The sequence below is a fragment of the Lissotriton vulgaris genome, chromosome 7 (genome assembly GCF_964263255.1).
Source record: "Lissotriton vulgaris chromosome 7, aLisVul1.2, whole genome shotgun sequence".
NCBI lineage: Eukaryota > Metazoa > Chordata > Amphibia > Caudata > Salamandridae > Lissotriton > Lissotriton vulgaris.
The window spans coordinates 831,490,820-831,508,250 of record NC_141695.1 but is presented as its reverse complement, the minus strand read 5'-3'; positions in this window follow the sequence as shown (position 1 = coordinate 831,508,250).

Below are 17,431 nucleotides of genomic sequence, written 5' to 3'. Positions count from 1 at the left end.
ACCTCCACAGTACCCGGTAGCCGGGTCGGAATTAGAACCGGCTGAGAGCACATAGCCACTGTGGCAATAGCTTTGGAACCGTTGCCCGCAGGATCCCTGATGAAGTCGTGGGCTACTAGCCCTGACGAAACACGTGTTGGCTGGGCGTGGTGGATAAAATCTGAATTGAAGAAAAACTTCTATTCAGACTACTTCCACATTGTTTGTCTATTGGTTGTGTTGTTTGATTACCTACAGCATTTACTCTGTAAAAGGCAACGTGTGCACAGATACCTGTTGTAACAGTATAACATTTTGGCATGTATCTTTCCGCCGTCTTTGTAAGCCTGTGACATTACTGGGAGTTTCAGGAATTCCACTAGCAGCACTATGGGTGGACGCACTACTACATACAAAGTCAGAGAGTACTAAAAAAAGGCCTTTTTTACTTTTTTTCTCTTGTGTTGCAAAAGAAATTACTGGTATGTGAACTTGTGGTAGCCGCCATAATGGCAGCTCACTCAGCTTTCACCCAAGAAATACAGACGCAGGCCATGATGATGCAGACTCGCAGTACTTTAAGCAGTACATGCAGGTGGGGATATGAATGTCTTACTTTTCTATAGGAGTGGCACTGCCACTGGCCATACTTCATCCACTCAGCGTCTGCTCTACTACATCATACACCTCTGCTATCGATGAGGATAAAGAAGATAACATCCAGGCTTCCAAAGTACGTCTATGATTCTTCTTAATGTCTCTATTTTTGTCAACAACCAACTAACACCCGTTTCATTATATTTTGGAAACCGCCGTCTTCTCATCTTGAATTGCATTCAACAAAAGCATTCTTTACAGTCATAAATATTAAGACTCACTCGTCCTTCGTTTCACCCTTCTTTAACTTTTCGTTCTTCACATCCCTAAACTACATTTGATATGACTTGGCTTCACAATCAAAATTTGCCAGCTGAGTTGAAGTGAAATAGAGGGGGCCATTGGTTACCCGAGAAGTACCGCAGCTAATGCTATTACAAGTCAAGGTTGACTGTCTTCTCCGTGATAGTAGTCCAAAAAGTAGTTCTAAATGAGTAACTGTTCTTAACAGTACAGTCTACTTATACTAGTGTACTGTGTACTACTGCACAGTACATCATACTCTCCTTTGCGAGCCTACTGAAAAACATTTCAATGAGTAAGGAGTATAATAACTTACCACCACCCGCCGCGGCTGAAACTTCCCCCGTAGCTCCTCCTGTGGCGCCGCCGCATCCATAGTGGACCCCTCCGCACTGCTGGCCCCGGCACTGGTGGTCATCTTTGCCGCATCAGATGTTGTGACGTCTAGGAAAAACATGTCATATTTTCAGATGCCATACACAACCGCTATTTTATCTCGTAATGGAAGAAAATGTTACATAACACATTTTTTATTACTGGGATTGAAAAAAAGTAACGGTTTTGGGGAGGAAGTGTTAACCTTTTATATGCTTATTCCATTAAATGCTACATTTCTTCTTATGACAACTGATGATTGCTTGCTTAACGTGCACCATTTTTCTCATTACAGAAAGAAGATTCCATTGCCCTTCTGCCAGACGATTCACCAACTACTAGTAAGTCATCACCAGCAGTACTTTAAGCACTTTAAAGAGGTGGGGGCTCCCACACAGTTATTCTAATAATTTCATGTGTCGGTTAACTATTATTAAGTTTGAGTCCTAGTAATTTAATTCATGGTAATGTTGTTTAAACTTTAACGACATCTTCATCCACCACCATTGCTCGCTCCGAATACTACGCTATTAAAAATAAAGAAATAATGTTTTCATTTCTTAATTGAAAATAAAACTTTAAAACTAACAAACACTGTGTGGTGTTTGTTCAAGAGTGAATGAGCGGAAGAGTTTGAACTACTGCACTTAGCAGTCATGTTTCAGTGACTCAGATAGGCCGGGACTCGGCAGTAGTCTTCTTCTGTTCTTCTGGGTTGTAAAATCATTGGTCAGACACACTAGATAGTCGGTCAGGGGATTGGGGATTCGGACTGAGCTATGTCGAAAGTCGAACTGCACCTATCATCAACAATGTCCTATTTCTCTTGTCCATACTTCTTTGTGTGCAGAATAGTCCCTGAAACACTAGCGGTATGGGATGTGCTCCTCTCAAAATCAAAAAGGCACCTGAACTGCATCATCTCATCAACCTGCATTGCAAGATTATTCAAAACTACAATTTGTATGAGGCAAATCGGCAGATATTCATAGTCTAGGCAATATTATTAGAATATTAGAATATTTCTATCATCATTTATGTGCGAAATTTTCATCAGGCAAGTTATTGCAGAAGTTATCAGTATTAAAGAGCAAGTGCAATAATATATCAGTACAGTCTCTTATGGACATCACTGAACATTCTATGCCTGACGATATACAATTTAGATGTGTTAAAAACCACTGATGAAGGAAAAATATTTGCTCTATAAAAACCTGAATAAATAGTTAAAATGCCTTATTTACAAATGAATAGTTAAAAAAGGGGACCAAAAAGTGCCATGTGCCTGACAAGTGCAAATAGTGCTGTGCAAAAAGGTGTATTGTGCAAAAAACAAATCATCGCACTAGCAGCAAGCAGAAAACCACTGAATCACTTAAGCCTAAGTAATCCTAAAGTGCAAGTGCGCCAACAGTCACAGATTATTATGTATAAATATATACAAAAATTCATATACGAACTCACATATAAAAAACAGAGCTCAAGGAAATGTAAACAGTAATGACATAGAGATAAGGATACTCTTGAAGAGAGAAACCTTAAAAACACAGTCTATATAAAAAATTCACTACATAGGAAAAGACACTAAAGAAAGGTATGAAGGTCCTCATTCATATTCAGGTCATTAGGAACTCTTGACTCAAGAGCTAAAATAAAGTGAGATTCTCTTTGCCTTAATAGCTTATCTCGATTTCCTCCCCATCCGTGATTGGGAACGGGCCCTAAAACTGTGTACTCCAAATCCTTAAGTTTATTGTCGTGGACAGACTTGAAGTGCCTGGCCACGGGTAATTGTCAGAATTGACAATGGCCATGACATGCTGAAGAATGCGCTTATGCACCGGGAGCTTAGTGTTGCCAATATACTCTAAATTACAGGTGCATTTTAGTTTGTAAATGGCGTATTCAGATCAGCATGTTAAGTGTTCCTGAATAGCAATTTTCTTATCACTAAAAGCTGTTTTATAGTGGGTGCAATTTTTGGGTAACGTGCACGCACGGCAGGATCTACACTTAAAAAAAATAGTTTTAGTAAGCCAGGTCTTTTTAAGTTTCACCTCTGGCATAGATTTGACAAGAGCATCCCTCATAGAGGGTGCCTGTCTAAAGGTGATGGCCGGCAGGTTCGGCAGGATGGGGCCAAGAATGTTATCCGTCTGAATGATTGGCCATTCCGAATAAGTAACCCTGCGAATAGCCTGTTCTTGTGTACTAAAGGTAGTAATAAGCTGAATTGGGTGCACATCTTTCTCTGCTATTGCCATGTCACTCTCCTTACTAGAATGAGCCTGAAGTAACATTTCATTTGCATTTCATTAGCTTTGTTTAGGGCTAAAGTCAGTTGGTGTTTGTTATAACCCTTGTTAAGGAATCTCTGAAAGGCTTCCATCTGACATTCTTTAGACACAATCTCGGAACTATAGATTCTCCGAATACGAATTAACTCCCCATACTGTATGCTATTAATAAGGTGCCAGGGATGTGCACTATTGGCATGAAGGATCGAGTTACCAGCCGTAGATTTTCTGTGTAACTTGGTGTGAAGGATACCTCCATCAACATACAGTAACACATCCACAAATTTAACCATAGAGTCATCAATGGAGGCACTAAACCTTAAATTCAGATCATTAACATTAATGTCCTCTACAAACTTCAAAGCCTCTTCCTTGGACCCATTCCAGATGAGACAAACATCATCAATATACCGCCAGTAGTGTACTATATGGCGCCACCAGAGGCGGTGAGTGGTTCTGAGGACATGCTTCTCCCACCAGCCAACATGTAAACATGAATAGTGGGGGAGAAGCATGAACCCATCGCCACACCACGCACCTGCTGGTAAATCTCATTCTGGAATTGAAAGAAGTTGGTGGTAAGTCACAGTTCAATAATCTCTAATAGCATGTTATTATGTTCTCTCATTTTTAAGTCCCGATTTTCTAGGAAGTGTTTGGTAGCATTGCTTCCATGACAGTGATTGATACTAGTATACAAGGATTCGATATTCATTACAACTAGCAGAACATCTGAGCACCAAATAACTTAACTGAACTTATTCAGAAAGGCTGTAGTATCTTTTAAGTAGGATGGTAGACTGACCACATGTGGCTGCAAAAAGAAACCAACATATTTTGACAGCTTTTCGTTCATGCTTCCTTGAGCAGAGCTGACCGGCCGACCAGGCACAGGGATAACCTTCTTGTGGACTTTCGGCAGAAATTAGAGGACGGGTGTGATCTGGCCAATGATGTCTATCTATATATATTTGAAGAAGAAGAAGAAGAAGAAGGTCTACGACTAGTTTTCACTTAGTTTTATATATATATATATATATATATATATATATATATATATATATATATCTGTATATATATATCTATATCTATATATAGATAGCTAGAGATAGATAGATAGATAGATAGATAGATAGATAGATAGATAGATAGATAGATAGATAGATAGATAGATAGATAGATAGATAGATAGATAGATAGATAGATAGATAGGTCGGTAGATAGATAGTTGCAAATAAAATATAATTGTTTTCTAGGCACAAGGTTATTATTGCCATCAACATTTTGTTATGCTCCAGATAGCAAATTGGACGTTTCTTTAGGAAATGGTCTACCGCCTTTAGTCCATCTCTGTGGTGGATACTAGTGTATAATGAGGAAACGTCCAATGATATGAGCATACAGTCTTCAGTCCAAACCACATTTTCCAATTTTCGCAGCAAGTCTCCTGTATCTAAAATGAAAGAGGGAAGAGTTTGCACATGTTCCTGAAGGAAGTAGTCCACATATCTACTTGCATTTTCCATCAGACTTCCACATGCCGATATTATGGGCTTGCCAGGTGGATTTTCATTGTTCTTATGAATTTTCGATATGAAGTATATTACCGGCATTACCGGATATTCATTCTTAAGAAAGCGAAACTCATCAATTGATAATAGGCCAGTGCTTTTCCATGCTATGAGGCAAGAGTAGAATTTTTCCCAGGATGCCTTTACAATTCCCATGTCACTGCGCCTGTAGCATTCTATATAACTGAGTTGTTTCGCTGCCTCCGCCATATACATAGTGCGCAGCCTAAGGACGATGTTACCTCCTTTATCGGATTGACGCACTATTATGTTGATGTTTGATTTTAACTTCTTCATTAATTTGAAGTAGGCGTCATCCTTAGCTGTATATCGATTTTTGGCCTCATTTTGTTTTTTGTACAGAATTTTTATTTCCTGTGTCACTTTCTCATGAAAGACATCAATATTGTCACATATCGGAGGGAGGAGCCTAGCTCGCGACCGCGATGGCCGCCTGATCCCTCGGCTCCGCTGACCCTGTAGCGGTCCTCCCGGTTTCCGCACTATCCTGCCTCCAACCAGCGAACTGCGTTACAGCAGCGGAACCGGGAGGTGAGCCTGATCACGCCGGTGTGTTTTTTTCTTCGATCCCGGCAGCAGAAGCTCTGGGACGCCTTCCCCCTCCGGACGCCGAATAGAGCAGCCTGGGTCTTTGTTTGCGGAGGCGGCCGGCCCTGGTGGTGAAGACGGCGGCCATTGTGGGACGGACGGTGCTGGTTCCCATCTCTCGTCGGTGGCGCTTGCTTCTACACGACCCCACTGCCCTTGATCCTGGGCACCGCCGCTACCGGCGCAACAAAGTATTTGGTATTCAGTCCCGGGACGGCTCCTCCGCTACATTGTTTCTCTTGGCGCCGTAGTCAGCGCCATCTTTCTGCCTTGGATTCTACAGCAGTGAGCCCAGGCTGCCGGTGCGACGAGTGCATCGGCCAGCACCACTTCACGACTGCGCCGGAATGGAGGAGGCAGCCCCAGCACCCCCAGTCTGTTTCCACCGCAACTCGACCCGGCAGGGGACTCGTCGGCTCGCTGAGGGTGAGGATGTACGACCAGTGGGACTGCCTCTCGGCTGCCATACTCGAGTTCGGGAGGGAGTTGCGTCCCTGCCCTTTGAGGCGCCTTTGTCACTTGGAGTTGTTCTGAGCGCCCTGGCCGACCTCAGGTTCGCCATGCGTACTGTTACTTGGGAATTGGGGGCCCAGATGGATGCCGCCCTGCTTGCTGCCCCCCAGTCTGTCCACATGCGGGACACTGCGCCACATCCTACAGGTGCAATTCATGGCCCCCTCGCCAACGTCGCCTCTGCCTCACTGCGGTCACGAGACCCGGTCATTGCTGGGGTGCTGGCGGCAACACCCCCCAAGGAACGCAAACTCTCTGGGGTGGCGAACTGGCCTGAGAGACGCCGCGAGACACCACACTTGGGGGCTCTCTTGAGGACTCATGGCGGACCTCCGTTTTCTATCCTGGAATGGCCATTACCGGGCGGACCAGCTGCCCCCTGTGAACCATCGTGGGACTATGGATCCTCTGCTAAGATTGCGGACCACATGACTGCGTCTTGGATGGACTTTGATGATCGTCCCCTTATTCAGCCGTGGTCCCTTTCTCTGTTCCCATCTTCCAAGAGGACTACCGTGCAGCTGGATTGTACAGTACCACCGCCTCGCAGGGGACAGGGTTGAGGCAGCCCCCTCCTGTATCAGGACTGTTTCCCGTTTTTGGACTGCTGGGTTGCTGACGGACTGCCGGGGATATTGAGTATTGGTATTGTACTGGTCTTGGGGTCGGGGTAAGGGCGGCCTGGGAACTGTTTACTTGCGTTGGATACATTTCATTGGCCCTCCTCCGGTCTTATGTGATTTGCACCCTTTCTACTTTTTCTCTTTTTCCTCTTTTCTTTTTCTCCTCAACTTTCTCTTCTCATACTATATTTCGGGTTCTGGGGTAACAAGCACTCTGCTAGGGGGGGGGGTAGGCCGTAGCCTCTGCATGTGTGTAGGGTGGGGGGGTAAGTTTTAGTTCATGTTTTTTTTTTTTCTATGGTGCCTTCTTGTTATTACTTAACTTCTTCTTTCTAGGCCTGTGTTAGGCGTACTGGGGGATGGGTGGTAGCGTGGTGTTTACTGCGATGTTGCGTCTTCTTTAGGCATGAGTATAATTTGTGACCATCCTCTGGCTGGAACTTGCATGTTGCGAACTGCACTGACTGGTGAAGATATCTATTGGCGAGTCCCACCTACATGGACCTAATTTCTCTTTCTTATTTGTATAAGTACGGAACAGTAGACCTGACCTTAATAGTTGCGCTGAAAACTTTTAAAACTAACCTTCACTGATTCTGGGACACGGTAATATGGTAACTACAGTGTAACCTTATTAATGCTTGCTTGCAATGAGGGATATTACTGTGCCGCCGTAAAGTTGCATAGATGCTTAAATGTTTTCGTGGCCGGCCGGTAGGTTGTAGGCCCGTATTTGTTCTGATTTGATGCACAATAAAGGTTTTCAAAAAAAAAAAAATATATTGTCACATATCATCACCGGGCAAAATTTGGATTTCACTTTGAATGCAGTAAACGGTCCTTGTGCTTGTTCTCTAGGTATTTGGCTAAGGGTCTCAGATGTGATGTTTCCTTCATCTCGTAACTCATAAAGATCTTCGAATAGGCCAACATCCTGTGCTGTTATACCAGCTGGTATTACATTTGTTGTAGCCAATGATATTTTTTGTTTCCCTGTTCCTTGCTGGAGATGGAATTTTCTCAATTTGATTTTTCGCACACACTTGTATACATCTATTCGACAGTCTGCATATTTGAAGTCTACCTTGGGACAGAATGACAGACCCAATGATAATGTAGTGATCTCACTTTCAGTTAGATTGACATCCGTTAGATTTATTACAGTTTGTGCTTCCTCTAAGTGCTTTGGTATATCGTTAACAGATTCCATTGTTTTTTCATCCTCTTGGTGTATTGTTTTTTTTGTCATTGTTCCGCTGTTTGTGGCATTGCCGGTGCTCCCATCTTTTGCGGTTCCTTGTACGTTTTGCTGCACAACTTGTACACCCTGTGCTCGTGTTCGCAATGTTTGACGCCTGTCCTGTCGGAGGCAGTCCACTTTTTGTGCCAGGGTGGTATATATATATATATATATATATATATATATATATATATATATATATATATATATATATATATATATATATATATATATATATATATATATATATTGCGCTCAAACAACTCCAAGCAATCCAAGGAATTCAAAGAGACAGCACTCGGGAGGTACCTTATCCACGAAGTAGTTTATTACTACAAGTTAGCCCACAGACGCGTTTCGGCAATTAGCCTTCGTCAATGTATATATTTCAACTCAAGTTGCCCTGAAGCACGAAGACACCACTCCACAAAAGGATAGTTCGCAGAACTCTTTATTTCAAAACCGGCTTTCACCTTCCAAAGAATTTAGAGTCTCTTACGCGTATTGGAGCTCCTGCTCCTTCATCCAAGAGAAACCTGAGAGTCACGGGGCTCCGCAGCATGCACTTGCACCAATTTGCATGATTCTTTTATTTCCCTCCAGGGGGCTTCATTATTAAGTGTCTTGCTTTCAGCATCCTGGGATTTGTATTCGCTCCGTTTCCCTTGACTGCCAACTGGTTAATTAAACTCTTTTTCCAGCCCTCCAGTGGGCCTTAGAACGTGAATCCAGTTTGTATTTTTAAATCCCTTGTGCTGACTGTAGAAATTCACGTAGTTTGAACCCTGCAGACCTAGATTCATAGGCGGTGCATCTTCCACGGCCAAGGCTGCCGTGTAAATAATTCAACTCAAGTTGCCCGGAAGCACGAAGACGCCACTCCACAAAAGGATAGTTCGCAGAACTCTTTATTTCAAAACCGGCTTTCACCTTCCAAACAATTTAGAGTCTCTTACGCGTTTCGGAGCTCCTGCTCCTTCATCCAACAGAAACCTGAGAGTCACGGGGCTCCGCAGCATGCACTTGCACCAATTTGCATGATTCTTTTATTTCCCTCCAGGGGGCTTCATTAATTAAGTGTCTTGCTTTCAGCATCCTAGGATTTGTAGTTCGCTGCGTTTCCCTTGACTGCCAACTGGTTAATTAAACTCTTTTTCCAGCCCTCCAGTGGGCCTTAGAACGTGAACCCAGTTTGTATTTTTAAATCCCTTGTGCTGACTGTAGAAATTCACGTCGTTTGAACCCTGCAGACCTAGATTCATAGGCGGTGCATCTTCCACGGCCAAGGCTGTCGTGTAAATAATTCAACTCAAGTTGCCCTGAAGCTCGAAGACGCCACTCCACAAAAGGATAGTTCGCAGTACTCTTTATTTCAAAACTGGCTTTCACCTTCCAAACAATTTAGAGTCTCTTACGCGTTTCGGAGCTCCTGCTCCTTCATCCAAGAGAAACCTGACAGTCACGGGGCTCCGCAGCATGCACTTGCACCAATTTGCATGATTCTTTTATTTCCCTCCAGGGGGCTTCATTAATTAAGTGTCTTGCTTTCAGCATCCTGGGATTTGTAGTTCGCTGCGTTTCCCTTGACTGCCAACTGGTTAATTAAACTCCTTTTCCAGCCCTCCAGTGGGCCTTGGAACGTGAACCCAGTTTGTATTTTTAAATCCCTTGTGCTGACTGTAGAAATTCACGTAGTTTGAACCCTGCAGACCTAGATTCATAGGCGGTGCATCTTCCACGGCCAAGGCTGCCGTGTAAATAATTCAACTCAAGTTGCCCTGAAGCACGAAGACGCCACTCCACAAAAGGATAGTTCGCAGAACTCTTCATTTCAAAACCGTCTTTCATCTTCCAAACAATTTAGAGTCTCTTACGCGTTTCGGAGCTCCTGCTCCTTCATCCAAGAGAAACCTGAGAGTCACGGGTCTCCGCAGCATGCACTTGCACCAATTTGCATGATTCTTTTATTTCCCTCCAGGGGGCTTCATTAATTAAGTGTCTTGCTTTCAGCATCCTGGGATTTGTAGTTCGCTGCGTTTCCCTTGACTGCCAACTGGTTAACTAAACTCTCTTTCCAGCCCTCCAGTGGGCCATAAAACGTGAACCCAGTTTGTATTTTTAAATACCTTGTGCTGACTGTAGAAATTCACGTAGTTTGAACCCTGCAGACCTAGATTCATAGGCGGTGCATCTTCCACGGCCAAGGCTGCCGTGTAAATAATTCAACTCAAGTTGCCCTGAAGCACGAAGACGCCACTCCACAAAAGGATAGTTCGCAGAACTCTTTATTTCAAAACCGGCTTTCACCTTCCAAAAAATGTAGTCTCTTACGCGTTTCGGAGCTCCTGCTCCTTCATCCAAGAGAAACCTGAGAGTCACGGGTCTCCGCAGCATGCACTTGCACCAATTTGCATGATTCTTTTATTTCCCTCCAGGGGGCTTCATTAATTAAGTGTCTTGCTTTCAGCATCCTGGGATTTGTAGTTCGCTGCGTTTCCCTTGACTGCCAACTGGTTAACTAAACTCTCTTTCCAGCCCTCCAGTGGGCCATAAAACGTGAACCCAGTTTGTATTTTTAAATCCCTTGTGCTGACTGTAGAAATTCACATAGTTTGAACCCTGCAGACCTAGATTCATAGGCGGCACATCTTCCACGGCCAAGGCTGCCGTGTAAATAATTCAACTCAAGTTGCCATGAAGCACGAAGACGCCACTCCACAAAAGGATAGTTCTCAGAACTCTTTATTTCAAAACCGTCTTTCATCTTCCAAACAATTTAGAGTCTCTTACGCGTTTCGGAGCTCCTGCTCCTTCATCCAAGAGAAACCTGACAGTCATGGGGCTCCGCAGCATGCACTTGCACCAATTTGCATGATTCTTTTATTTCCCTCCAGGGGGCTTCATTATTAAGTGTCTTGCTTTCAGCATCCTGGGATTTGTATTCGCTCCGTTTCCCTTGACTGCCAACTGGTTAATTAAACTCTTTTTCCAGCCCTCCAGTGGGCCTTAGAACGTGAATCCAGTTTGTATTTTTAAATCCCTTGTGCTGACTGTAGAAATTCACGTAGTTTGAACCCTGCAGACCTAGATTCATAGGCGGTGCATCTTCCACGGCCAAGGCTGTCGTGTAAATAATTCAACTCAAGTTGCCCTGAAGCACGAAGACGCCACTCCACAAAAGGATAGTTCTCAGAACTCTTTATTTCAAAACCGTCTTTCATCTTCCAAACAATTTAGAGTCTCTTACACGTATTGGAGCTCCTGCTCCTTCATCCAAGAGAAACCTGACAGTCATGGGGCTCCGCAGCATGCACTTGCACCAATTTGCATGATTCTTTTATTTCCCTCCAGGGGGCTTCATTATTAAGTGTCTTGCTTTCAGCATCCTGGGATTTGTATTCGCTCTGTTCCCTTTGACTGCCAACTGGTTAATTAAACTCTTTTTCCAGCCCTCCAGTGGGCCTTAGAACGTGAATCCAGTTTGTATTTTTAAATCCCTTGTGCTGACTGTAGAAATTCACGTAGTTTGAACCCTGCAGAACTAGATTCATAGGCGGTGCATCTTCCACGGCCAAGGCTGTCGTGTAAATAATTCAACTCAAGTTGCCCTGAAGCACGAAGACGCCACTCCACAAAAGGATAGTTCGCAGAACTCTTTATTTCAAAACCGGCTTTCACCTTCCAAACAATTTAGAGTCTCTTACGCGTTTCGGAGCTCCTGCTCCTTCATCCAACAGAAACCTGAGAGTCACGGTGCTCCGCAGCATGCACTTGCACCAATTTGCATGATTCTTTTATTTCCCTCCAGGGGGCTTCATTAATTAAGTGTCTTGCTTTCAGCATCCTGGGATTTGTAGTTCGCTGCGTTTCCCTTGACTGCCAACTGGTTAATTAAACTCTTTTTCCAGCCCTCCAGTGGGCCTTAGAACGTGAACCCAGTTTGTATTTTTAAATCCCTTGTGCTGACTGTAGAAATTCACGTAGTTTGAACCCTGCAGACCTAGATTCATAGGCGGTGCATCTTCCACGGCCAAGGCTGCCGTGTAAATAATTCAACTCAAGTTGCCCTGAAGCACGAAGACGCCACTCCACAAAAGGATAGTTCTCAGAACTCTTTATTTCAAAACCGTCTTTCACCTTCCAAACAATTTAGAGTCTCTTACGCGTTTCGGAGCTCCTGCTCCTTCATCCAAGAGAAACCTGACAGTCACAGGGCTCCGCAGCATGCACTTGCACCAATTTGCATGATTCTTTTATTTCCCTCCAGGGGGCTTCATTAATTAAGTGTCTTGCTTTCAGCAACCTGGGATTTGTAGTACGCTGCGTTTCCCTTGACTGCCAACTGGTTAATTAAACTCCTTTTCCAGCCCTCCAGTGGGCCTTGGAACGTGAACCCAGTTTGTATTTTTAAATCCCTTGTGCTGACTGTAGAAATTCACGTAGTTTGAACCCTGCAGACCTAGATTCATAGGCGGTGCATCTTCCACGGCCAAGGCTGTCGTGTAAATAATTAAACTCAAGTTGCCCTGAAGCTCGAAGACGCCACTCCACAAAAGGATAGTTCGCAGTACTCTTTATTTCAAAACCGTCTTTCATCTTCCAAACAATTTAGAGTCTCTTACGCGTTTCGGAGCTCCTGCTCCTTCATCCAAGAGAAACCTGAGAGTCACGGGTCTCCGCAGCATGCACTTGCACCAATTTGCATGATTCTTTTATTTCCCTCCAGGGGGCTTCATTAATTAAGTGTCTTGCTTTCAGCATCCTGGGATTTGTAGTTCGCTGCGTTTCCCTTGACTGCCAACTGGTTAACTAAACTCTCTTTCCAGCCCTCCAGTGGGCCATAAAACGTGAACCCAGTTTGTATTTTTAAATCCCTTGTGCTGACTGTAGAAATTCACGTAGTTTGAACCCTGCAGACCTAGATTCATAGACGGTGCATCTTCCACGGCCAAGGCTGCCGTGTAAATAATTCAACTCAAGTTGCCCTGAAGCACGAAGACGCCACTCCACAAAAGGATAGTTCGCAGAACTCTTTATTTCAAAACCGGCTTTCACCTTCCAAAAAATTTAGTCTCTTACGCGTTTCGGAGCTCCTGCTCCTTCATCCAAGAGAAACCTGAGAGTCACGGGTCTCCGCAGCATGCACTTGCACCAATTTGCATGATTCTTTTATTTCCCTCCAGGGGGCTTCATTAATTAAGTGTCTTGCTTTCAGCATCCTGGGATTTGTAGTTCGCTGCGTTTCCCTTGACTGCCAACTGGTTAACTAAACTCTCTTTCCAGCCCTCCAGTGGGCCATAAAACGTGAACCCAGTTTGTATTTTTAAATCCCTTGTGCTGACTGTAGAAATTCACGTAGTTTGAACCCTGCAGACCTAGATTCATAGGCGGTACATCTTCCACGGCCAAGGCTGCCGTGTAAATAATTCAACTCAAGTTGCCATGAAGCACGAAGACGCCACTCCACAAAAAGATAGTTCTCAGGACTCTTTATTTCAAAACCGTCTTTCATCTTCCAAACAATTTAGAGTCTCTTACGCGTTTCGGAGCTCCTGCTCCTTCATCCAAGAGAAACCTGAGAGTCACGGGGCTCCGCAGCATGCACTTGCACCAATTTGCATGATTCTTTTATTTCCCTCCAGGGGGCTTCATTAATTAAGTGTCTTGCTTTCAGCATCCTGGGATTTGTAGTTCGCTGCGTTTCCCTTGACTGCCAACTGGTTAATTAAACTCTTTTTCCAGCCCTCCAGTGGGCCTTAGAACGTGAACCCAGTTTGTATTTTTAAATCCCTTGTGCTGACTGTAGAAATTCACGTAGTTTGAACCCTGCAGACCTAGATTCATAGGCGGTGCATCTTCCACGGCCAAGGCTGCAGTGTAAATAATTCAACTCAAGTTGCCCTGAAGCACGAAGACGCCACTCCACAAAAGGATAGTTCGCAGAACTCTTTATTTCAAAACCGGCTTTTACCTTCCAAACAATTTAGAGTCTCTTACGCGTTTCGGAGCTCCTGCTCCTTCATCCAAGAGAAACCTGACAGTCATGGGGCTCCGCAGCATGCACTTGCACCAATTTGCATGATTCTTTTATTTCCCTCCATAGGGCTTCATTATTAAGTGTCTTGCTTTCAGCATCCTGGGATTTGTATTCGCTCCGTTTCCCTTGACTGCCAACTGGTTAATTAAACTCTTTTTCCAGCCCTCCAGTGGGCCTTAGAACGTGAATCCAGTTTGTATTTTTAAATCCCTTGTGCTGACTGTAGAAATTCACGTAGTTTGAACCCTGCAGACCTAGATTCATAGTCGGTGCATCTTCCACGCCCAAGGCTGCCGTGTAAATAATTCAACTCAAGTTGCCCTGAAGCACGAAGACGCCACTCCACAAAAGGATAGTTCTCAGAACTCTTTATTTTAAAACCGTCTTTCATCTTCCAAACAATTTAGAGTCTCTTACGCGTATTGGAGCTCCTGCTCCTTCATCCAGGAGAAACCTGACAGTCACGGGGCCCTCGCAGCATGCACTTGCACCAATTTGCATGATTCTTATATTTCCCTCCATAGGGCTTCATTATTAAGTGTCTTGCTTTCAGCATCCTGGGATTTGTATTCGCTCCGTTTCCCTTGACTGCCAACTGGTTAATTAAACTCTTTTTCCAGCCCTCCAGTGGGCCTTAGAACGTGAACCCAGTTTGTATTTTTAAATCCCTTGTGCTGACTGTAGAAATTCACGTAGTTTGAACCCTGCAGACCTAGATTCATAGGCGGTGCATCTTCCACGCCCAAGGCTGTCGTGTAAATAATTCAACTCAAGTTGCCCTGAAGCACGAAGACGCCACTCCACAAAAGGATAGTTCTCAGAACTCTTTATTTTAAAACCGTCTTTCATCTTCCAAACAATTTAGAGTCTCTTACGCGTATTGGAGCTCCTGCTCCTTCATCCAGGAGAAACCTGACAGTCACGGGGCCCTCGCAGCATGCACTTGCACCAATTTGCATGATTCTTTTATTTCCCTCCAGGGGGCTTCATTAATTAAGTGTCTTGCTTTCAGCATCCTGGGATTTGTAGTTCGCTGCGTTTCCCTTGACTGCCAACTGGTTAATTAAACTCTTTTTCCAGCCCTCCAGTGGGCCTTAGAACGTGAACCCAGTTTGTATTTTTAAATCCCTTGTGCTGACTGTAGAAATTCACGTAGTTTGAACCCTGCAGACCTAGATTCATAGGCGGTGCATCTTCCACGGCCAAGGCTGCAGTGTAAATAATTCAACTCAAGTTGCCCTGAAGCACGAAGACGCCACTCCACAAAAGGATAGTTCGCAGAACTCTTTATTTCAAAACCGGCTTTCACCTTCCAAACAATTTAGAGTCTCTTACGCGTTTCGGAGCTCCTGCTCCTTCATCCAAGAGAAACCTGACAGTCACAGGGCTCCGCAGCATGCACTTGTACCAATTTGCATGATTCTTTTATTTCCCTCCAGGGGGCTTCATCAATTAAGTGTCTTGCTTTCAGCATCCTGGGATTTGTAGTTCGCTGCGTTTCCCTTGACTGCCAACTGGTTAATTAAACTCTTTTTCCAGCCCTCCAGTGGGCCTTCGAACGTGAACCCAGTTTGTATTTTTAAATCCATTGTGCGGACTGTAGAAATTCACGTAGTTGGAACCCTGCAGACCTAGATTCATAGGCGGTGCATCTTCCACGGCCAAGGCTGCCGTGTAAATAATTCAACTCCAGTTGCCCTGAAGCACGAAGACGCCACTCCACAAAAGGATAGTTTGTAGAACTCTTTATTTCAAAACCGGCTTTCACCTTCCAAACAATTTAGAGTCTCTTACGCGTTTTGGAGCTCCTGCTCCTTCATCCAAGAGAAACCTGAGAGTCACGGGGCTCCGCAGCATGCACTTGCACCAATTTGCATGATTCTTCTATTTCTCTCCAGGGGGATTAATTAATTAAGTGTCTTGCTTTCAGCATCCTGGGATTTGTAGTTCGCTGCGTTTCCCTTAACGGCCAACTGGTTAATTAAACTCTTTTTCCAGCCCTCCAGTGGGCCTTAGAACGTGAACCCAGTTTGTATTTTTAAATCCCTTGTGCTGACTGTAGAAATTCACGTAGTTTGAACCCTGCAGACCTAGATTCATAGGCGGTGCATCTTCCACGGCCAAGGCTGCTGTGTAAATAATTCAACTCAATTTGCCCTGAAGCACGAAGACGCCACTCCACAAAAGGATAGTTCGCAGAACTCTTTATTTCAAAACCGGCTTTCACCTTCCAAACAATTTAGAGTCTCTTACGCGTTTCGGAGCTCCTGCTCCTTCATCCAAGAGAAACCTGAGAGTCACGGGGCTCCGCAGCATGCACTTGCACCAATTTGCATGATTCTTTTATTTCCCTCCAGGGGGCTTCATTAATTAAGTGTCTTGCTTTCAGCATCCTGGGATTTGTAGTTCGCTGCGTTTCCCTTGACTGCCAACTGGTTAATTAAACTCTTTTTCCAGCCCTCCAGTGGGCCTTAGAACGTGAACCCAGTTTGTATTTTTAAATCCGTTGTGCTGACTGTAGAAATTCACGTAGTTTGAACCATCCAGACCTAGATTCATAGGCGGTGCATCTTCCACGGCCATTGCCTGCCGTGTAAATAATTCAACTCAAGTTGCCCTGAAGCACAAAGATGCCACTCCACAAAAGGATAGTTTGCAGAACTCTTTATTTCAAAACCGGCTTTCACCTTCCAAACAATTTAGAGTCTCTTACGCGTTTCAGAGCTCACTGCACCATCAGGATTCAAGCAAGCCGGGCCGACGACGGCTGAAATGCCAGAAACCGGTCCCCGGAAGCTTGTCTCCTTTCCAGTGAAGAATTGGCTTGGTAGTCTGGTCTGCCCTGTTCCCATGATGCACTGGGCCAGGGACAGACTAATTTGCATTTAGCCAGGTTCTGAGCTTGGATGGTGCAGTGAGCTAAAAAACAGTGATAGATCAAGCCCTGATCTTTGAACTGGGTAAGAGTGGTCTGCTTAATTCAGACACTCTGTTCATCACCACCCCCTTTTCTGAATCGTTTTTGGCCACTATAGGTGTGGCAGGGTATACTCAGACATGAGTCCCTTGCTCACTGCACCATGAGGATTCAAGCAAGCCGGGCCGACGACGGCTGAAATGCCAGAAACCGGTCCCCGGAAGCTTGTCTCCTTTCCAGTGAAGAATTGGCTTGGTAGTCTGGTCTGCCCTGTTCCACTGATGCACTGAGCCAGGGACAGACTAATTTGCATGTAGTCAGGTTCTGAGCTGGGATGGTGCAGTGAGCTAAAAAACGGTGATGGATCAAG